General features: G+C 38.0%; 1 pseudogene; it reads right to left on the reverse strand.

Annotated features, from left to right (window-relative positions):
- The window catches only part of LOC123618768 (inner nuclear membrane protein Man1-like), a 64,553-nt pseudogene that overhangs the window by 11,174 nt on the left and 28,462 nt on the right, over positions 1 to 24,917 (reverse strand).

Below are 24,917 nucleotides of genomic sequence, written 5' to 3' on the forward strand. Positions count from 1 at the left end.
AGACTGAAGACTTGGGTTTATAACAAATTTTTAATGCAGTTATTCATCCAAAGATACCATTTTCAAAAGTGAACACGGAAGCCATGAGTTCAACTTCTAGGAATGGTTAAGCAGGTAATTTTAAACAATAAACACACTGAGAACTACTATAAAAATGATGTAAAATCTTTTAGTCTGTTGTAAAGCATCAGAGAACTAATAAAGAAGGACATTTTAAGCTATAATCCAGGAGCCTAAAATTTGCTGCCTTTTTTTCCCTAGAAAAAAAGAACTTACCAATTCTATGAATGGCAGCAGAAATCCTGAGAAGATAAGCAAGGAACTGATACATTAATGGAACTAAGGTTTAAAAACCATGTGTTCAAAGCTTCACAAAGAAAATGGCCCTTGTAAACCACACACAGAATACTGTACACAATGGATTAGGGTAAATGGAGAACAGACCAGTTTACACAGGGATGGAAATCCAGCTTTTAATCGTGTCAATCTCCTATTTGATTAAGGAGATTAAGGATTACTTTTGCATAAGCATCTTTCCAGAATCAGTTAGAAATCCAAATTACCTATACATTTGTTTCAAAAATGATTTTCAGTATTTAAACAAAAATAACCAGGTATGTGAGAAGACAACATCCAAAAAACCCAAAAATGAACAAACAAAAAGACCTCTGAAACAAAAGCAGAGGTACAGACAATGAAATAAATATACATGTATATAAAATAAATGTCTTTAACATTATCCAAAGAATTAAAATATAAGATTGTCATCTAGGGCAGAGAATAATAAATCACAAAAAGAATCAAACAGAATTTCCAGACTTCAAAAATGTAACTTAAATTACACACTTGGTAAATGAGTTTCACTGCACATTAGATACAGAGAAAGAGAGAATGAAGTGTTCTAGAACACTGCTTCTCAAGGACTGGGCAAATCTCAGCAACATATGCATCAAAAAGAGCTAAAAATACATGCAGATTTTAAGGCTCCATCCCAGAAGCACTAAACAAGAATTCTGAAAGTGGACCCAGGAATAGATTTTATCAAGTCCTGGTGATGGGGATTCTGGGAAGGCTTTGATGGGAAATTGTGCTTAACTTCAGTCAATTTCAGCTCTTAATATACTAGCACAATTATCCATCACTCACCTGCAACCACATGGCCGGCAGCTGTGCACATGCTCTTGGAGCAGCTTGCACACACCTTGTGGGAGCCAGGGTGAGAAAAAGGACTCTGTACTACAAATATTAGGGGCCTGTGCTCTGATCGCTGAGTACTGCTTCTGATCACAGAGGTGCAGTCAAACAAGACAGCAGCCATTTTTTTTGCACCTAACCTCACTGTTGCAAGCCCCTTCCCCTCCAGATGAAGTGACTTCCATGGATCTAAAGGGCCAGTACCCCTTTTTCCCCCTCTATTCATTGTTTTTCTTTTCCCCTTTTAAGAGCCAGACTTTAAGATATTCAAAAACAACTTCAAATATGGGGGTAACTAGAAAAGTCCAGTAAAAACTGCAAGATTAGAAGACCTGAGAAGAACTAAAGTTTACACCTCAGGCTGATCCTTAGCTCAAAGATAGTCTAAAACAAGCAATAATAATAATAAACAGAACAATAATATAAAAAGAAAAACATGGGGGAGGGAGAGAATCTAATACTCCAAGTTACCACATTATTAGTTTCAAATAGCCAGTGTTCAACAAAAAACTGAAAGGCATAAAAGAGACAGGAAAGTATGGCTCATTCAAAGGAAAAAAATAAAGTTAACAAATTATCCCTGAAAATGACTTGGTGACAGATCTACTAGACAAATACTTTAAAACAACTATCTTAAAGATGTTCAAAGAAATAAAGATGTGGAGAAAGTCAAGAAAATACTGTGTGAATGAAGTGGAAATATCAATATAGAGAAAGGAAACCTAAAAAGAGACCAAAAGTAAATTATGGATCTGAAAAATAAAATGAATGGGATGAAAAGTTCACTGGAGGGATTCAGAAACAGACTTGAATAGGAAGAAGAAAGAATCAGTGAGCTTGAATAGAAGACAGTAGAAATTATTGAGGCTGAGGAACATAAAAACAAGATCAAGAAAAGCAAACAGAGCCTAAAAGACCTATGGGACACCAATGAAAAGACTAACGTATGCATTGTGGAATCCCAGAAGGAGAAGAGAGAGAAAAGGGCAGAGAGAATATTTGAAGAAATAGTGGCTGAAAACTTTCTAAACTTGAAGAAACTCCTGAGTATAAGCATCCAGGAAGTTCAAGGAACTTTAAGAGACCCGTAATAAAATCAAAGAGACCCACACTGAGAAACACTATAATCAAACTTTTGAAAGACAAAGAGCAAGTCATGAGGGGAGTAAGACAGAAGTGAATCAACACACACTAGCGATCCTCAGTAAGATTATCTTCAACTTTCTCATCAGAAACTCTGGAGTCCAGAAGGCAGAAAGCCTTTATTTAAAGTGTTAAAAGGAAAAACAACAACAACAACAAAAAAAAAAACCTCAACTCATAATTGTATATCAGGCAAAACTGTCTTTCAGAAGTAAGTGAAAAATCAAGACATTCCCAGATAAACCAAAGCTGAGTGTGTCTTTAACCACTAGACTGGCCCTGAAAAAATGCTCGAGGAAGTCTGCAAGGTGAAATAAAAGGACATTGGACAGTAACTTGAAGCCATGTAGAGAAATAAGGATCTCAATAAAGGTAAATACATTGACAATTACAGGAGCCAGCAATATTTTATCAATGGTGTATAACTGGACTTTCTGTTTTCTACATGACTTTAGAAATTAGAATGTTTAAAGAAAAAAGCAATTACAATGTGAAAGCTAGTATTACTGTAACTTTGTAACTTCAGATCTTGTTTTCTACATAATTCAGGAGACTAATGAATTTAAATCATTTGTCTGGGTGCACGCAATGTATAATAATGAAATTCTGTGATATGTACAACCAAAAAAGATGAGGATGGAGTTGTAAAGGAGCATAGCTTTTGCACATTATAGAAGTTGAGCTACTATAAATTCAAATTTGAGTGTTGTAACTGTGTGATAGCCCCCCTTGGCAACTACAAAAAATACCTACAGATTATAAACAAAGAAAATGAAGAAGAAATTTAAATATTTCACTACAAAAAATCAATTATACACAAAAGGAGTCAGGAATGCAGAAAATGAGGACCAGAAAACTTGAATGGCATATGGAAAACAACAGTACAGTGACAGCAATTACTTTTAAAGGTAAATAGATTAAATTCTCCAATCAAGACATAGATAGGTAGTAGAGATAAAAGTACATTACCCAACTACATGCTGTCTATAAGAGACTCACCTGAGATCTAAAGACATAAACAGTTTGAAAATAAAGATGGAAAATTATATTCCTTGCAAATAGTAATCAAAAGAGAGCAGGAGTGGCTATACTTACATCAAACTAAATATACTTTAAATGAAAAAACTTTGTAAGAGAAAACAAGTGACATTAGATATTAACAAAAGGCTCAGTACAGCAAGGAGATGTAATAACTATAAACAATTACACACTTAATAATAGACCACTGAAATATATGAAGCAAAAACTGAACTGAAGGGAGAAATAAATGGTTCTATGGTTCTACAATAATAGCTGGAGATGTCAACAGCACTCTCACAGTGAAGTACAGAACCACCAGACTGAAGACAAGTAAAGAAATAGAGAACTTAACCCAATAAACCAATTAGAACTAATACATATACACAGAACACTCCATTCAGCTACAATAACATACACATTTTTCTCAAGTGCACCAGGGACACACTCCAGGACAGAATATAAGGTAGGCAACAAATCAAATTCCAAGATTTTAAAAGCTAGGTATCATACAAAATATCTTCTTTTACCACAATGGAATGAAGTTAGAAATCAGTAACATAAAGAAAACTGGAAAATTCACAAAATTGTGGGCGTTAAAGAATATGCTTTTAAATAACCAGTGAATCAAGAAACAAATTATAAGGAAATTAGAAAATATTTAGAGAGAAATGAAAACAAAAATACAACATACCAAAACTTATGGAATACAGCAAAAGTGGTGTTAAAAGAGAAGTTTGTAGCTATAAAGACTTACAATAAATAACAAGGCATTTCTCAAATCAACAACCTAACTTTACACCTTTAAGAAACTAAAAAGAACAAACTAAACTTAAACCTAGCAGAAGGAAGAAAATGCTAAGGATTAGCGTATAGGTAAATGAAATAGAGAATAGGAAAACAGAGATAATCAATGAAACCAAAAGTTGGTTCTTTGAAAAGATCAACAAAATTGACAAACTGTTAGCTAGATGGACTAAGAACAAAACATAGAAGACTGAAATTGCTAAAATAAAAAATGAAAGCGGGGTCAATACTATCAATTCTCCAGAGAACCATGAACAATTTTACAACAACCAACTGGATAACACATATAAAATGGAGAAACTCCTACAAACACAAAACCTACCAAGACAACTTCATGCACCAAAAAACACGGTCTGGAAAAGTCAGCCGTGATGGTGGTGTAGAAAGACCCTGAGCTCCCCTCCTCTCATAGGCACTCCAAAATTTAAACTATTTTTAGTTTTAGTTTAAACCTATCAAAATTAACAGAGAAGTTTGTAATAGTATATGCCTATATTAATAAAAAAGAAAGATCTGAAATAAACAATGTAACTTCACACCTGAAAAAACTAACACAAACTACAAAGTTAGAAGAGGGAAGGAAATAGCAAAGATCAGAGCAGAATTAAATAAAACAGAGATCAGAAAAACAATAGAAAAAAAAATCCATAAAACTTAAGAGTTGGTTTTTTGAAAAGATAAACAAAATTGACAAACCTTTAACTAGACTAATAAAACAGAGAATACTCAAAATAAATAGAAATGAAAGCGGTGGCATTACAACTGATAACGCAAATATCAAGAGATATAGGAGATAACTATGGACAATTATACAGGAACAATTAAATAACCTGAAATGAATAGATAATTTCCTGGAAACTACAACCAACCAAAGTGAATCATGAAGACAGAAAATCTGAACAAATCTGTAATGAGTAAGGGATTTGAATCATTCATCAAAAACCTCCTAACAAAGAAAAGCTCCAGGGCCAGATGGTTTTCTTGGTGATTCTACCAAACATATAAAGGAGAATTAAGGCCAATCCTTCTCAGACTCTTCCAAAAAATTAAGAGGAAGGAATGCTCCCAAACTAATTTTACAAGACCACCAGCATTACTCTGATATCAAAGCCAAATAAGGCCACCACAAGAAGATAATAGGCCAATATAGATGCAAAAATCTCAAAAAAATACTAATGAATCAAATTCAACAGCACATTTAAAGGATCATATACCATGATCAAGTGGGATTTATCCCTAGGATGCAAGAATGGTTCAACATACACAAATCATTACATGTGACAAACATCAATAGAATGAAAGATACAAATCATATTATCATCATAATAGATGGGGGAAAAGCATTTGATGAAACACAATATTCTTTTATGGTTAAAAAAAGAAACCTCTCCATAAACTGAATATAGAAGTGATATGGGCCATATTCAATAAGCCCACAACTAAAATCACGCTCAAGGGTGAAAGACTGAAAGCTTCTGCTCTAAGATCAGAAACAAGGCAAGGGTGCCCAGAGTGGCACCAATCATATTCAATTTAGTATTAGAAGTCCTACCCAGATAAATTAGTCAAGAATAATAAACAAAAGGCATGCAAAACATAAAGAAAGGAGTAAAGTTGTCACTGTTTGCAGATATTCTGGATTTTCTCAAACTCCACTAAAAATGTTAGCACTAATAAAAAATATTCAGTAAAGTTGTAGGATACAAAATTAACATACAGAAATCAGTTGTATTTGTATACATTAGCAACCAAATACCCAAAAAAGAAATAAAGAAAACAATCATATATAATAGCATCTAAAACAATTAAATAGTAATAAATTCAAGGAGGTGAAAGATCTGTATATTGCAAAGTAGAAGACTTTGATGAAAGAATCTGAAGAAGACACCAATGAATGGAAAGATATCCCATGCTCATGGATCAGAAAAATTAACACTGTTAACATATCCATATTAACCAAGGCCATCTGTAGATTCAATATCATTCCTATCAAAATTCCAATGGCATTTTTCATGGAAATAGAACAATCCTAAAACTCGAATGGAAATCACAAAGACCATGAAAAACCAAAGCAATCTTGACAAAGAAGAGCAAAACCAAACGTATCACACTTCTTGATTTCGAACTTTATTACGTTATAGTAATCAAAAGAGTATGGCATGAAACCAGACACACAGATCAGTGGGACAGAGTGGTCAGCCCAGAAATAAACACACACACATATAGTCAATTATTATTTGTGACAAGCATACTCAATGGGGAATAGATAGTCTCTTAAATAATGGTGTTGGGAAAACTGGATAATCACATGTAAAAGCTGCAGCTGGACTCAACTTACAACAGTCACCAAAAAAAATTAATTCAAAATGGATTAAAGACTTAAACATAAGACCTGAAACTGTAAAACTCCTAGAAGAGAACATAGGGTAGAGCTCCCTGACATTTGTCTTAGTGATTTTTTCAGATATGACACCGAAAGCACAAACAACAAAAGCAAAAATTAAAAAGTGGAACTACATCAAATGAAAAAGCTTCTGTACAGCAAAGAAACAATTCACAAAGTGAAAAGGCAACCTATGAAATGAGTCATATTTGTAAATAAAATATCTAATAAGGGGTTAATATCCAAAATACGTAAGAAGTTCATCCAGCATCATACAATAGGAAAAAGCACAAACAATTCAATTTTACAACGGACATAGGGCCTAAATTAAGTTTTCCAAAGAACACATATAAATGGCGAACAGGTATATGAAAAAAGGTTCAATATCAATAACCATTAGTGAAACACAAATCAAAACCACAAGAAAGCCATCACTTCACATCTTTTGGAATGGTTATCATCAAAAAGACAAAAGATAATAAAAGCAGAGAAAAAGGAACACTTATAAACTGTTGGTGGTGATGTGAATTGATACAGTCATTATGGAAAACAGTAAGCTCAGAAAGTTTAAAAAGTCTAATGCATGTAGGCATATGCATGACTGGGATGAGCTGTACATCAGAAATTGACACACTGTAACTGATGGTACTTCAATTTAAAAAATATTTAAAAAGAGAACTACCATATGATCCACTTGTCCTACTGCTGGGTATATCACAAAAAGAAATGAAATGAAATCACTATCTTAAAGAAATATCTGCATTCTCATATTCACTGAAGCATTATTCACAATAGCAAAGATAAGGAAACAATCTTACTGTCCATCAACTGATGGTTAAAAAAGATGTGATTGATACACACACAGAGATATCAAGGATATGCAAATACACACACAATGGAATATTACTAGGCCATGCAAAAGAATGAAATATTGCCTTTTGTGCAACATCGGTTGACCATGAGAGCATTATGCTAAGTGAAATAAGTCAGAAAGACAAATACTGTGTGATATCACATACATGGCCACGCGACAGCACCACAACCGCCTCCGGGGCAGGCCATGATATGAGGGCCGGTAGAAAGTGCTCCCGGGCCCTCCGGCACCCTCCCACATCCCGGTGCTGCATCCGCTTCCCCAAATGGGTACCAGAGTCAGCGAAGAAACGGTGTTCACGGACTACTAACGTGGGGGGGGTGGCACCACGAACCACTAGGGCAGCCGGCACCCATCTCAGGGTCCTAACTCACCGCCCGGCCCGGGCCTCACCCGCCGGCTCCTTGACCTGTCCACCCCCACCAGCGCCCCCTTAGCCGCCTGGCGGTGGCAGCTGAGGCGACGGTAAGCGTTGGCCCAGTCCGCGGTCCGCCTTCCTCCTCGGGAGCTGGTCCAGGAACGCTCTGCTTTGCCTGGCTTTCACAAGCTGTTAGTGGTCTCCCGCTTCTGCGCGTGCGCGCCCCTCCTCCCCTCGCCGGATGCGCGGACCCTGGGGCTGGGGCTCCTGCTGTTCGGGTGGGCGAGTGGGGTCGAGCGTTTCCGAGCCGGGCCCCGCGGTGGGGCGGTGGGGGCGGTTAGGCGGTGGGGTGGTGGGGGCGGTTCGGCAGTGGGGCGGTGAGGCCGGCCCACCTCCCTGCCCCTCACGCTGTGTCTCGGTACCCAATGCCCCCGCCCCGCTGCCAATCAGATTACTGCACTCAACCAGAACAACCACCGCCCTGGGCCTGGCCACACCCCCCACCCCTACTCCTCCTCCCCCTCACCTTTACTGCACCCCCCGGCCATGCCCTGTCTCCAGTGTGATCCCCAAGATGGGGCTCCTCCTCACATTGAGGTACCCGCCCCCACACTCCACCTCGCTATGTACTAACCTATGGCCCCCACACCCCACCTCCCTAGGGACTATGCTATGGCCCCCCCACACCCGAAGCTCATCCTTCATGCCTCACTGCAGGACCCCCAACATCCAAAGATGGTCCCCTTCACCTCTTAGCTAAGTCAATGCCACTCGGACTGGCCCCTTAACCCTCAGCCTATCCCCCCCACCGTGGGATTCCCCCCTCAATCCAAGTGCATCTCTACTCCAAGCTGACCCCCTCACCCCGTGGATGGGGCTGGGATGCCCGGGTTAGGGTCACCATAGCGACTGCCGCCAGCCAGCGGGGGAGCGGGCCTAGTGTGTGGCTGCACATCTAGTGTCTGAGGCTACAGGGCTCCGCAGGCTGGGCTGGAGTCGGTTTCAATTCCCACCCGGGCGCCCTGACCCCGGTGCCCTGTGACTCGTCTGAGCCGGCAGGTCAGGGTGGACCTGGGCTGCTCGCCACTGGCCTGTGGGCTTGTTGGTTGATGGTCCGGATTGTGATCTGGAGCCCTAGGGCAGAGGCACTGGGCACGCGGATCTGCGGCGGTGCGGGAGGCCTTGCTGGGGAGATAGACAGCAGGCGGTGGGCTGTGTGCATGGCCTGGGCTCAGCCCAGGTGGGTGCAGGGGCCGTGTTCATTCACCCTGGGGCAGAGGGAAGAGGAACGAGAGAGTTAAGTGTCCATGTTAGAAGCCCACGGCTGGAGAGCCAAGCAGGCAGCTGTGCTGGCCTGGCCACCTAGCAACCCGCCACCACAGTGGCCCCTTGCATCCAGGGAGACTGTTGACTGGCCACTGATACATCCCCTGCCCGCCTCTCCCCCTACCCATATATAGTTTACAGGCAATTGAAGGCACTTTGACAAGTAATTTTAGTCACTGATAATTATTACTTTCTCTGTGGGAGATCAGGTCCACAGTTAGGGGGAACCTGGCAGGGCTCCTGTGGGAACCCCAGCCTGGGGCAGAGGAGGACCCATCCAGACACATCCTTCTTCCTCTCACCAAAAGGCCCTGTAGTAGAAAAGGACAAATCTGACTCCATTAGACCTGTTTATTTGCTTTAACAGTGTGCCCTGTTTTCTTGGCTTAGTCTTGCTTGCTCTGCACTTTTTGTAAAACAATGTTGCCTTTAGCTTGAAATAGACAGGAGAGCCTATTCTTGGGGCTCTGACCTTTAATGATATTAACACTTTTGCACTCATATAAAGATAACAAGTTGCAGAATAGAAAATAACATTTGTTTTGTTGGAGGTTTTCACAGGGGCATCATGACCTGACCCACATGGACGGCTGCAAAGGATTCCAAGAACAAAGAAATCCTACACCAAGAAGTTTGCAAAAACCAACCACACCCCTTCCCCTTTTTAGTAGAAAAGGAGCCTGAACTCTGACTTGGGGAAGATGGTTCTCCAGGACATAAGTCGGCCATTATCTTGGTCTGCAGCTGCATTAATAAGCGAGTGACAGACCAGGAGAAAATCTTTGCAAAATATAGAACTTGTTTCCAAAATATATAAAGAAGCCCTACAGACCTCTTTTAATGAAACAACCTAATTTGAAAAAATTGGCAAAAGGAAAAGATACAAATCACCAATAAGACTTGAAAAGTGCATATAACATCATCAGGGAAATTAAAATTAAAACCAAAATGGCTATTACTACACGCACACTAAGATGACTGAAACTGAAAACAATGACAATACCAAGTGATGGCGAGAACACCCAGAACGCTCACAGGCTGCTAGTGGGAGGGTAAAATGTTGCAACTTTGGAAAACAGCTGTGAGGTTCTTATAAAGTTAATAAAATTCCTACCTATGTACCATCAATTCCCTAGGTATACACCTGAGATTAACATGTGTCCACAAATATTTGTATGAGAATGTTCACAGCAAACTTACTCATAAGTTGATATGAAGTTAATATTTATAATTCATATTATTTATTCATGAGCCCCAATGGAAACAATCCAAATGTATGTCAAAAAGCAAATGAGTAAACAAACTGTGTATTCAGACAATGGAGTACTTACTGCTCAGTGACAGGAAGGAATGCACAACTGCTGTATGCAACCACATGGGGGGATCTCCAAATTAAGCTGAGCAAAAGAACCCAGACACAAAATCATGCTTGCTGTATAAAATTTCATTCATATAAAGAGTCAGACAGACAAAACTATTTTATGGGTTTGAATTTCAGAACAGTATTTTCCTGTGGGAACGGGAGACAACTGGAGAAGGACAAGAAGGAACTTTCTGGGATGAAGGGGAAAATTCTATTATCTTGAAAACAATGTGGCTTAGATGTATGTGAACTTGTCAAAAGACTTCGTGTTATATACTTAAGATATGTGCATCTCACTGTATATAAATTGCATATTAGTACAATTTTTTAAAAAAGGAAATTTTATCTACATGTGGCTTGTTCTAAGACCACAGTTCTTCCTGAAAACAATGTCATTGCATGCTCAGGGAAGTTGCTTTGTTTACTTCTGTCAAGGCTTTTGGTTTGCACTGGTACCTGATTTGACCATATTTTATACAATCACTTAACGCATATTTTTGAAACATTACTGATTGTTTCTCTAAGGGATTAGACTTTTGTCACAGTTTTCTACAATTTGATAAACAACAGACCACTCTTGTCAAGAGTCTGCTCAGTAGCAAGGGGTATTTTTAGTGAAGTTTAGTCCTTTCCTGAGGCATTAAGTCCTCCGCACATATCCTGCAGCTCAGTACTAACTCTCGGCATTAAAGCAGAATTTTCCATGTCCTTGGGCTTGGACAGCTGTTCTCACCTCTATATTTTGGGTTGTACTTTGCCCACAATCTGAAACAGTTTCTCATTCATTCAACAAATATTTACTGCACAGCTTTCATGTGTCAGGTGGTAGGTGGCTGTGTGCAGGGTGGTAGGCATCCAATGCTAAGGAAAAAAAAGATGTCACCCTTCTTTGAGTTTACAGTCTGGAGTATTTGGGCTCAGACTGCAATCAAATAATCACGTATGAATGTGTGCAAGTAGAACTGTGAAACAGCACAACATATGCATTGGGAATAAGAGTGAAATGATACATGAGAGCACTTATTAAGTGGATCTCATTTGCAAGGTAACCAGCAGATTTTGTCTGATGAGATAAATTTTAACTGAAATCAAGAGGTTTTGTAAGAGCAGACTGGGCAATACAGATGAGGTGGTGGGTGGATGGGTTTCAGGCAGAGGGAGAGGCATGTCCAAAGTCCTTACAGCAGGAGGGAGCATGGCATTATATAGGAGACAAAATAAGGCCAAGGTACTGCTTAGCAGAGAGCACAGGACAAGATGAAGCTGGAGTAACAGACATGCTGAATATTTTCACCTTTGTTTCTAAACAGTAGGAAGCCATGAAAGGGGCATAATATGTGCTGGGGGGAGAAAAATTTTTAAACAGAATCGGATTTTGAAAAAATTGCCACTGTTCTTCAAGGTTGTTCCACATACAATAGTATTGTCTTGTACTATTGCTCACTTGTTCAATTACCTCTACACTATAAATTGTTTGAAACTCTGGAAATTCTTATTTCACCTTAATACTCTGCCATCCTAACAGTGTACTAGGGGTCCAATGTATTTACTGTTAAATCTATGAAAAATTAGGCGGAAAGGTACTGATTTATGCCCCTCTAATAATCAAGCACAGGATAAGTCCGAGCATGCCCATACTTGGGGCAGTGAGCTTTGCAGTGAGAATGGAACATATGGCTGTGAGGTCAGTTACCTCTTGGAAGAGATCTGTTGGCTTCCCAACAAGCCATGCAGTCAGGACGACCCTAGGACTGTCATCTAATTCCAGTTCAGTTTTGGATGTCTGAGATTTTAATTTCTGGTACATCCAGGGGAAATCAGACTTTGGGGAGATAACTTACAGTAACCAAACACAGAAGCAACTGATTTTTTAAAATATATTTTTATTGAAGTACAGTCAGTTTACAATATTGTGTCAATTTCTGGTGTTTAGTATAATACTTCAGTCATATAAGAACATATATATATTCATTTTCATATTTTTTCACCATAAATTATTACAAGATATTGAATATGGTTCCCTGTGCTATACAGTATAAATCTGTTGTTCATCTATTTTATATATTTAGATAATATCTGCAAATCTCAAACTCCCAATTTATCCCTTCCCACTCCCTTCCTCCCCTGGTAACCATAAGTTTGTTTTCTATGTCTGTGAGTCAGTTTCTGTTTTTGTAAATAAGATTGTCTTTTTTTTAAGATTCCAAATATAAGTAATATCATAGGTATTTTTCCTTCTCTTTCTGGCTTACTTCATTTAGAATGACATTCTCCAGGGACATCCATGTTGCTGCAAATGGCATTATTTTATTCTTTTTTATGGCTGAGTAGTATTCCATTGTATAAATATACCACATCTTCTTTATCCAGTCATCTGTCGATGGACATTTAGGTGGTTTCCATGCCTTGGCTATTGTAAATAGTGCTGCTATGAACATTGGTGTGCATGTGTCTTTTTGAGTTAAGGTTCCAACCTCTATATATATGCCCAGGAGTGGGATTGCTGGATCATATGTTAAGTCTATTTTTAGTTTTTAGAAACTGTTTTCCATAATGGCTGCACCAAACTACATTCCCACCAACAGTGTAGAAAATTTCCCTTTTCTCCACACCCTCTCCAGCATTTCATTTGTGGACTTTTTAATGATGGACATTCTGACTTGTTTGAGCTGATACCTCATTGCAGCTTTGATTTGCATTTCTCTGATAATTAGTGATAGTGAGTATTTTGTCATGTGCCTTTTTGGCATTTGTATGTCTTCATTGGAGAATTGCTTGTTTAGGTTTTCTGCCCATTTTTGGATTGGGTTTTTTGGTTATTATTGTTGTCAGTAAGTTGTATGAGCTGTTTACATATTGTGGAGATTAAGCCCTTGTCAGTCTAATTTTTTGCAAATATTTTCTTCTATTCCATTGGTTTTCTTTTTCTTTTGTTTATGGTTTCCTTTGCTGTGCAACAGCTTTTAGATTTAATTAGGTCTTACTTATTTATTTATTTTTGTTCTATTGTTATGTTTTGTTTTTCTTGGAGGAGAGGGTAATTGGGTTTGTTTGTTTATGTATCAATGGAGGTACTGGGGATTGAACCCAGGACCTTGTGCATGCTAGGCACTCTACCACTGAGCTATACCCTCCTTCTCATTGGTTTATTTTTTATTTTATTTCTATTGCTTGGGTAGACTGTCCTAGAAGAACATTGCTGAGATGTATGTTGGATAATATTTTGCCTATGTTTTCTTCTAAGCAGTTTAGTGTCTTGTCTTATGTTTAAGCCTTTAAGCCATTTTGAGTTTATTTTTGTCTATGGTGTGAGGGAGTATTCTACCTTCATTGACTTACATGCAGCCATCCAGTTTTCCCAACACTATTTGCTAAGGAGACTTTCTTTACTCTATTGTATATCCTTACTTCTTTTGTCAAAGAATAATTGACCAAAAGTTTGTGGGTTTACTTCTGGGATCTCTATTCTGTCCCATTGATCCATATGTCTGTTTTTGTACCAATATCATGCTGTTTTGATTACCATAGGTCTGTAGTATTGTCAGAAGTCTGGGAGAGTTATTCCTCCTGCTGCATTCTTTTTCTTTAGTATTGCTTTAGTAATTCTGGGTCTTTTGTGATTCCATATAAATTTTAGGATTATTTGTTCTAATTCTGTGAAAAATGTCCTGGGTAATTTGATAGGGATCGCATTAAATCTGTAGACTTAATGGTCAGTATGGCCATTTTAACAATATTAATTCTTCCAATGCAAGAACATGGGATATCTTTCCATTTCTCTAAGTCCTCTTTAATTCCTTAATCAATGTTTTGTAGTTCTCCATATATGGCTTTCACTTCCTTAGTCAGATTTATTCCTATTTTATTGTTTTGTATGCAATTTTAAAAATATTGTTTATTTACTCTCTTTTTCTGATATTTCATTGTTAGTGTAAAGAAATGCCACTGATTTCTGCATGTTAGTCTTGTATCCTGCTACCTTGCTGAATTCTTTTATTAGCTATAGTAGTTTTTGTGTGGAGCCTTTAGGATTTCCTATATATTGTATTGTGTCATCCACATATAATGACAGTTTTACCTCTTCTCTCTCAATTTGGATCCCTTTTATTTCTTTTTCTTGTTTTTTTGCTGTGGCTAGAACTTCCAATACTATATTGAATAGAAGTGGTGAGAGTGGGCATCCTTGTCTTCTTCCCGATTTTAGTGGAAAGGCTTTCAACTTTTCACTGTTGAGTATTATGCTGGCTGTAGGTTTGACATAAATAGCTTTTAGCATGTTAAGATATGTTCCCCCATACCCACTTTGGTAAGAATTTTTATCATAAATCAGTGTTGAATTTCATCAGATGTTTTTTCTTCATCTATTGAGATGATCGTGTGGTTTTTGTTCTTTCTCTTGTTGATGTAGTGTATCATGTTGATTGGTTTGTGTATGTTGAACCATCCGTTTGTCCCTGGGATTAATACAACTTGATCATGGTGTATGATCTTTTTTGTGTTCTGTTGGATTCTGTTTACTAATATTTTGTTGAGGATTTTTTAATTTATGTTCATCAGTGATATTGGCCTGTAATTTTCTTTTTTGTTAGAGTCTCTGTCTGGCTTTAGTATCAGGGTGATGGTGGCTTCGTAGAATGAGTCTGGGAGTATTGAGTCCTCTTCAATTTTTTGGAAAATTTTGAGAAGGATCGGTATGAGCTCTTCTTCGTATGTTTGATAGAATTCCCCAGTGAAGCCATCTGGTCCTGGACTTTCGTTTGCAGGGAGGTTCTTTTATGGCTGATTCTGTTTCACTTCTAGTGATTGGTCTGTTCTAGTGATCTGTTTCTTCTTTATTCAGTTTTGGTGGACTGTATGTTTCTAGAAATTTGTCCATTTCTTCTAAGTTTTCCGATTTATTGCCATATAGTTGTTCATAGTGTTCTCTTATGATTTTTTGTATTTCTGTGGTGTTGGTTGTAATATCTCCATTTTCATTTCTTATTTTGTTTATATGTGTGCTCCCTTTTCTTCTTGGTGAGCCTGGCCAGGGGCTTGTCAATTTTGTTTACTCTTTCCAAAAACCAATTATTGGTTTGATTTATTTTTCTATTTTTTTAATCTCTATTTTTATTTTTTCTTTCCTCCTGCTGGCTTTGGGTTTTGTTTGTTCTTGTTTTTCTAATTCTTTTAGGTGGTAGGTTAGGTTGTTTATTTGAGATCATTCTTCTCTTTTGGGGAAGACCTTTATTGCTATAATGATTTTTTTTTTAAAAGGATGCTACCCTTATCTTACAGAAAACAATTATGACTGTGTTCTCTGATTAGTAAATTATAGGAGAATTCACCTATAGGCAAATATAGGGGAATTCTATCAAACATACACAGAAGAGCTCATACCGATACTAAAAAAAAAACCAAAACAAACAAACAAAAAAAAACCTATATGCACCTATAGGCAAAATCATATGCAGAACATCACTTGAAAAAGCAAGGAATCAGAGCAAAGTAAGTTAATTGTATCCTTTGGATGGCCAGAGTTGCCAAGCTATCCTACTAAGTATGTAGCAAGGGCCACATCATACCTGTTAGCCAAGACAAGCTTTTCCTGCCTAGTGTGAGGGACATGCTGAGAAAATTTACTCATGAACTTTACTTTCCTAAAAGGAACATAATATTCTTTTCTATGATAGCCTTTTCTTCAATGTGTTACAGTTTTCAAAAAGGTTATGGGTAAGATTAACTGGAGAGTATGTGAGTAAAACATTTAAAACAAAGCCCAATAAATAATTATCCAATTCATTTAAAGTAACTTCTTGAATATCTCTTTTCTGATCCAGTATGAATTGATTTAATAATCTGGCTCTGAGAGGCAGTCATTTCTTCAGTTCCATGATTTGGGGCATAAAGAAGCTTCTTCATTACTCCTTATTAGGAGAAAGCTAGACTTATTTTGAGTAAGTAGAGCATCTTTATGGCAGTCACCCCAGCAGTGTTTCCTAAACAGTGCAATAAGTTGTTCCAATAGCTCAAGAGAGTTAATTAAGAATCCTAGGGTGTGCAGATTACTTCCCTCCAAATTAACTCAATCTTTATCAGGAATCCTCTCAGTGGGATCATAAGGTTGTGAGAGCCACAGTTTTAAACTTCAGTATTATGAAGGTTAAATTGACACACTTTACAAAGTATCTGGCATTGGTAAAAATGCCAGCACATGCTTAGGTCAATGAGAACTAACCTGTTTAATCTGCTGTTCACTTATCTGAGAACCCAGCAGTTACACAGAGCTACATGTTAACATGTTCCACCATAGTGATTAACGTATTCCACTATGATTATAAATTTGTTAAATTTGTCTTTATAGACTTAGGGGCTATTAGGTACATTATAATTTTAGGATTGTTAGATGTTCCTGAAGAATATTATCATAATATTGTTACTTTCTTATCTTCTGTAATGCATTTTGCCTTAAAGCATACCTAGCCTGATTCTAATACCCATTCATGCTTTTATTTTTCTTATGAGTGGAACATAGCTGTATTTTTAATCCAATCATATAATCACATTCTCAAAGTATGATTTTCAAATCGTGGTTTGAACCACTGATGAACCCCAAGAACCTTTGGTGGTGGTGGGTATTTGGTCTGCTCTAGCAAAAATATCATAGGCGGGATGACTTTAATAACAAACATTTACTTCTCACAGTTGTGGAGGCTGGCAAGCCTAAGATCAAGGTGCCAACAGAGTTCACGTCTGGTGAGAGCCCTCATTCTCCTTCCTAGATGAATATTTTCTTGCTGTGTCCTCACATGGTACAGACCTTTATAGGGTCTCCTTTGTAAGAGCACTACTCCAATTCATGATGGCTGCATGCTCATAATCCAACCACCTCCCAAAGGCACAGCCTCTTAATACATTCACATTGGGTTAGGGTCTCAACATACAAATTTGGGGGAGACATGAATATTCAGTTTATAAGAGCAAGGTAGGTCAAATCAAAATTCTTCTAAATTATTTTTTCCAACTTTATTAAGACATGATTGACATACAACATTGAGTAATTTTAAGTGTTATATTAAGTGCAGTGTTATGATTTGATAAACATATATATTGGAAAATGTTTATCACAGTAAGGTTAGTTAACACCTCCTTCACTTCACATAATTATCATTTTGTTGTGGTAATAGTGGTGGTAACATTTAAAATCCACTCTTTTAGTAACTTTCAAGTATATAATACAGTGTTGTTAACCATAGTTACCATGTTGTACATTACAACCCCAGAAAGTAAGTATTCACCTTGTAACAGGAAGTTCTTTAACCAACATTTTCTCATTTATGCTGACTCCCAGACCTTGTTACCAATATTCCACTCTCTGTTTCTCTGAGTTCAGTTTTTTTAGATGCCACATATAAGTAAGCACCTGTATTTCTGAACAATTTCACTTAGTGTAATGCCCTCAAGTTTCATCCACATTGCAGACACGGCAAGATCTCCCTTTTTATGGTAGAATAATATTCCATTGTATATGTATACCACATTTTATTTATCCATTCATCCATCTATGGACAATTACATTGTTTCCATGTCTTGGCTATTGTGAATAATGTTGCAATAAACATAGGAATTCAAATATCTATGAGATAGTGCTTTCATTTCTTTTGAATAAATACCCAGAGGTGAAATTGCTGGATCATGTGGTAGTTCTTTTTTTCTTTTCTTTTCTTTCTTTCTTTTTTTTTTTTTTTTTGAGAAACCTCCATAGTGAAGTCTTTCTATAATGGCTGTATCAATTTATATTTCCACCAACAGTGTGTGAGGGTTCCCTTTCCCCCATATACTCACCAGCATGTAGTTATCTCTTGTCTTTGTGATAATAGTCATTCTAATAGGTGTGAGGTGGTATCTCGTTGTGATTTTGATTTCCATTTCCTTGATGATTAATGATGTTGATCATTCTTGCATGTACTTGGCCATTTGTGTGCTTTCTTTTGAAAACTGTCTATTCAGATCCTCTGTCCATTTTTCAATCAGATTGTTTTCTGTTTTATTTTTTATTTTTTGTTACTACATTTTATGAGTTCCTTACATATCCTGGATATTACACCCCTATCAGATGTATGCTTTGCAAATATTTTCCCCATTATGCAGGTTGCCTTTTCATTTTCTTAATTGTTTCTTTTGTAGTGCAGAAATTTCTTAGTTTGATATAGTCTCAAGTATTGATTTTCACTTTTGTTGCTTGTACTTTTGGTATGATATTCAAAAAAAAGTCATTGACAAGACCAATGTCAAGGAACTTTTTTCCCTATGTTTTCTTCTAGGAGTTTTACCATTTTAGATCTTACACTTAAGTCTTTAATACATTTTGAGTTGACTTTTGTGAATGGCATAAGATAAAGGTCCAATTTCATTTTTTTGTATGTGAATATCCAATTTTTCCAACACCATTTATTGAAGAGACTATTCTTTCCCCATTGAGTATTCTTGGCTGCCTTGTTAAATATTACTTGACCCTGTATGTGTGGGTTTATTTATGGGGCTTTTGATTCTGTTGCTTTTGTCTGTGTTTGTTTGTTTTTTTATCAGTACCATACTGAGAAACTCTTTTAAAACAATTTCATACTTGCAAAATATATGACTTTAAGAAGGGAGACAGCACACACAATAAGAGTATTACAGTTGTGCTTTAGATATTTCTTTTTTGTTTGTTTGTTTTAAATCTTAAAATGGTGATAATCATACCTCTCTCTGACGGCTACTATGAGAATTGAGTGAGATAATGAAATGAGGATCCCCAGTTCAGAGCCTGAGGCATAGTAGGTGATCAAAATAAATATTGCTTTATTTTGCCTTCTGCTTTATAATTATATAATTATTTCAATGCCAGAAAAATCTTTTTAGTTAAAATATAGTAAAAAGTACAAAAATAGATGGAAAACTGTGGCTCATTACAAATTACTTTCTCCAAGCTGCTCAGCAATTCAAATTGAATTAATAAGACATAAACATATGAGAAAAAGAAACAAAGAAATGTCCCATCTTACTTATGCTTACTTGGAAGATATAAGACAGGTGATGCCACAGCTCCAGGTTTGTACTGAAAGCTCAGGCCCCTTCTCGACCTTTTTCTTATCATAAAGGAACCTGGGGGACAACTGGACTTTCAGAGATCATTCAGATGCAGTCAATTTCCAGGAGCTCTAGTTTTAATCAGGAATTCAATTTATAGACATTATTGAGCAACTGCTATGTATTGGCCACTGGGATCATTGTTCATGATTATCACAATTAAAAGAAACTGCCATTTTCCTCTGAAAACTGACAAATCTATTACAGCAATTAAGCTCAGTATGACAAAGGAAATATGATAGAAATGAATAAAGTGGGAGCACAGTGCAGGAAGACCTCAGTCTGCCCAGAGACAGAAGGAGAAATCAGGTTCGAGTTTAGTCTTTTAGAGGAGGAATTAGCCAATTCAAGGGCAGGCAGAAAGGAAAAGTTTCTCTTTAGGGACACGCAGGGACAAGATGAGGCATTGTGAAATGGATGGAAATGTGTGATAACAGAAGCCTGCGGAGCATATGCGAACTTGAGGCAATTAGTGTGGAGACTTTTTGACTTCCCTTACTTTCTTTCTTTCTTTTGTCATTGGACAGTATTGTTTATTTTTTTTAAACTTTTTTTTATTGATTTATAATCATTTTACAATGTTGTGTCAAATTCCAGTGTTCAGCACAATTTTTCAGTCATTCATGGACATATACAAACTCATTGTCACATTTTTTTCTCTGTGAATTATCATAACATTTTGTGTATATTTCCCTGTGATATACAGTGTAATCTTGTTTATCTATTCTACTCCCTTACTTTCAATGACACTTCTTCCTGATGGGAGTGAGAGGTGTTCAGGGAAGAAGCTTGCCACATGTAAATTAAAGAAAAACTGATCAACTGTAGATGTTAATAAAGAGTATCAAACATCAAAGAAAGTGAAGTGACTGATAAGATGGTCAGGATAGGCTTCATAAGGGCAGGAGTGATGAAAAAATAGAAATGGATGACAGATTACTAGATATAAAATAGATAAACAACAAGGTCCTACTGTAGAGCAGAGGGAACTACAGTCAATATCTTATAATAACCTATCATGAAAAAGAATATATATAATATATAATATAATATAATATATGTATGTAACTGAATCAGTATGCTGTATACCAGAAACTAACACATTGTGAATCAACTATACCTCAATTAAAGAGAAAACATACACGCATGAAGTTGCTAAAATAAAGTAGTCGTAGAGGTATTGGAACAACCAGGAAGAGGCTTTTAGGTGAATAAAAGCAAGTCAGAGGACGGACACAACTTGACTACAAAACTTACTAAAAAGCTGCACTGATCAAGAGAGACGATATTGGCAAAATAATAAACAAATAGATCTAGGGAACAGAATAGGGAGCCTAGAAATAGAGCTACATAAATATAACTCACCTTTGACAAAGGAGCAAAGGCAATACAGTGGAGCAAAGATGGTCTTTTCAACAAATGGTGCTGGGATAATTGGACATCCACATGCCCCTCCCCCCAAGAAAGAATCTAGACACAGACTTTACATCATCCACAAAAACTAACTCAAATGATTCACAAACCTAAATGCAAAATACAAAATGAGAAAACTCCTGGAAGATAACATAGGAGAAAATCCAGGTGACAGGTATCATGATGACATTTTAAACACAACACCAAAGGAACAATCCATGAAAGAAGTAATTGATATGCTGGACTTCATTACAATTAAAAACTTCTGGTCTGCAAAAGATGACGTCAAGTGAAGGAGAAGACAAGATGGAGAAAATATTAAAAAGGCTTATCTGGTGAAGGGCTGCTATCTAACATTTACAAAGGACTCTTATAACTCAACAATAACAAAATATTTACTCTGATTTTTTTAAAGGGGCAAAAGGTCTTAACTAGAGATGATATGTAGATAGCAAGGAATCATATGAAAAGGTGTTCAACATCATATGTCTTTAGGGAACTGAGATTTAACACTGTGGGATATCACTATACACCTATTAGAATTGCCAAAATGCAAAACACTGACAACAGCAAATGCTGGAGAGGATGCAGAGCAACACAAATCCATATACTGCTGGTGGGAATGCGACATGATACAACCACTTTGGAAGACAGTCTGGCAGTTTGGTCCAAAATTAAAAATACTCTTACTATGCAACCCAGTAATCACAATCCTTGGTATTTACTCAAGTGTTGAAATCTATGTCCACATGAAAACCTGAACATGTAAGCTTATAGCAACTGTATTCATAACTACCAAAACTTGGAAGCATTCAAGATGTCTTTTAGAAGGTGAATGGATAAATAGACCATGGTATATACAGACAATGGAATAGTATTCAGTGCTAAAAATGAGTTATCAATCCATGAAAATACATGAAGGAAACTTAAGCACATATTACTAAACAAAATAAGCCAGTCTGAAAGGGCTACCTACAGCCCTTTCAGATATTTGACTCCAGATATTTGAAATCTGAAAAAGACAAAACTGTGGAGCCAGTGAAAAGATCAGTGGTTGCCAGTGCTGGGCCAAGACAGAATAAACAGAATTTTTAGAGTAGTGAAAATACTCCATGATATTACAATGATGGATACATGTTATCATATATTTGTCCAAACCCATAAAATGTATAACACCAGAGTGAACTATAATGTGTGTAACCTATGGACTTTGGATGATAAAGATGTGTCAATGTAGGTTCATCAATTGTAACAAGTGTATTCTGGTGAGGTATGTTGATAACGGGGGAGGTTGTTACCTGTGCCGTGGTAGGGGATATGTGGGAATTTCTCAATCTTCCTATTAAATTTTGCTGTGAACCTAAAACTGCTCTAAAAATAAAGTCTATTAATTAAAAAAAAACTGAAAAAGTACAGATAAACACACACACACACACACACACACACCAATCCTTTTTCCAGCTGTCAAGACATTGGTTACTCAGCCTTCTCAAACTCCCCAACTCAGGTAATTTTTTTTTTTTTAAAGAATGGTTAGGTTGTGTCACTGATGACTTTGAAATATCTGAGATATTTTACCACTATTAATTTAAACCTCAAATGATAAGTTTCTCCAATTCCTGAAAGACATATAAAAGACTAGACAGAAACAGGTATTGATATTCCTTTTAGGGTAGCCGGCTGATTCTTGGAATAAAGTTAATCTCTTTAAATAAAATGAAAAAAATGTTGTCATTGATATAGTTCTATAAGACAAGTAACACTACCTTATTCAGGACTGTGCGATCCTGAGAGAATCTAACCCACATTTTAGTGTGACTGTGTATATTCCAGTTTTTCTTCCCATATTTTTAGTTCCCAGAAATGTGAGGGGCATAATAATCATGGTTTCTGTCCAGTTATAAAATATGAGTATGTTTTCTTAGTTTGCAGTCCTGAAAGTATATGTATGAATTCATTCTTCCCCAAATGAATCATATGTTAAATATGCTAGGAAGGAACTGCACGTATCTATGACAAATTACTTTGTTAGAAGAGAATAATATGTAGTAAATTGAGCTAACCAAATGTGTGATTAGATTATATTTTTTCTAGAAATAACTGGAATAAACACAAGAAGAAAAGATCATATTAAAATGAAAAACCTCAAGTAAATTCATTGCTAAATACATGTCTTCTATATTGTCATCCTGGACTGAAGAAAAATTAATTCTATATAAAATACACCTTGAAAGCATTACTGTCACCTGCAGACCTATTCCCCTTCATTTATTTCATGTGAATCTAGGTAGCAAATTCTGAGTATATAATACTACTTATGTGTTTAACTACAAGGATCAAAACTGAAGACCAACTGGGCGGCGGCTGTGAGGAGGCGGTGGCTCCCACGCAACGTTCCCTGGCGACGCGCGCCTGCAAGGCCGCGGTGTCCACCATGCAATTATGCCGGCCCCCTGCCCTCCACCAGCTCAGCCGACTTCACATCACCTACCCCGTGCTGTTCAAGCTGATCGACAAGAACTCGGCCCGCATGACGCACTGCGGTGGGCTGGAGTTTGTGGCTGACGAAGGCATTGCTACCTCCCTCACTGGATGATGCAGAATCTGCTGCTGCAGGATGAGGGCCTGGTTCAAGTGGGGAGCATCAACCTGCAGGTGGCCACATACTCCAAGTTCCAGCCCCAGAGCCCCGACTTGCTGGGCATCACCACGCATTGAGGATCTTTGTGTTCCTGAACGCCGGCGACGTGACTGCCAACAACTGCAGTGAGCAGCAGCCCCGGCAGAGCTGGCCCCTCCCCCGTCGTCTGGGCGTCGGTCTCCCTCCGCAGCAGGTCTGAGGTCTAGATGCCTCTCTTGTCCGTCCACGATCAGAGCTGCGTGGATGCTGCTCCCGACGACTCAGCTGCGAAGTGAGATGCCACCTCATCCTCCATTTCTCATTCACCCTATGCCTAGTTGGCAGAGCAGTTCTCACAAGTCAGGATGGCATCCACTTCCCCACTCTCCGCGCACCCCAGAGGAAGATGTGGCGGTCGGCAAGGCTGCCAGCAGCCCTCGTGCCGCAGGCGTGGAGCTCGGCGATGGGGCCCTCGTCCACTGTGACCACACGACCCCTACATCGCTGCTGCCAGGGGCCTCCCGGCGCTCAGGAGTGACCACAGCCCCAGCGTGGCTTCTCCGAGGCCAGCTGGCTCCTTAACACACCCGCCCGTCCCCCCAGGACTCGGGCCTGAGGTTCAGATCTGTGTCACTTGGGGACCCGGCTTGTTCTCCGACAGTTTCTTCTGTTTGAGAACATATTTTTCAACTTAATGTGTTTTGAGTCACACTTTTACATCTTTTCACGAACTAGGAAATAATCTTGTTCCTTTTAACTCTGGGGGAACGTTTTTGGTATCATCCATCTTCACCGAATACTTTAAGCTTTTCTGGTTAATTTCAGGCAGCCTTAATGTTACTGTTCTTAAATGACTAAGGCAGTAAAATGTTACTGTTCTTAAATGACCAAGGCAGTAATGCCAAACAGGACACTTAAATTGATAATAGATGGTAACGGTGACCTTTTTGCACTGAAAGGGCAGGTGACTTGCACGGGTAGACACAGAACTGAAACTCGAGTTTGGTTCTGCTTTTGGAAGCGTGTAAGTCCACACACTAAAGGGCCCTTCTGATTAAAGCTAGACTGTGATTGGCTTGGGGACTCGCATGAAACGGACGTCTTCACAGCTTTCTCTGCCGTAGTGGTGCTTAGTGAGTGTCTGGATCAGAGGCTCCCACAGGAAACCGGGCCCCTTAAAGGGGCCACAGTGGAAGCAGTGGTGGGTGCTGTCCTCTTCTGGGAGAAGGACCCCAGTCTCTCTGGGAACAGCACCCAGTTTCCAGTTGAGTCAGGCCCTCGGGAAGCAAACCACCAGACACCAAAAGC

This window comes from Camelus bactrianus, chromosome 21 (genome assembly GCF_048773025.1).
Source record: "Camelus bactrianus isolate YW-2024 breed Bactrian camel chromosome 21, ASM4877302v1, whole genome shotgun sequence".
NCBI classification, from domain to species: domain Eukaryota; kingdom Metazoa; phylum Chordata; class Mammalia; order Artiodactyla; family Camelidae; genus Camelus; species Camelus bactrianus.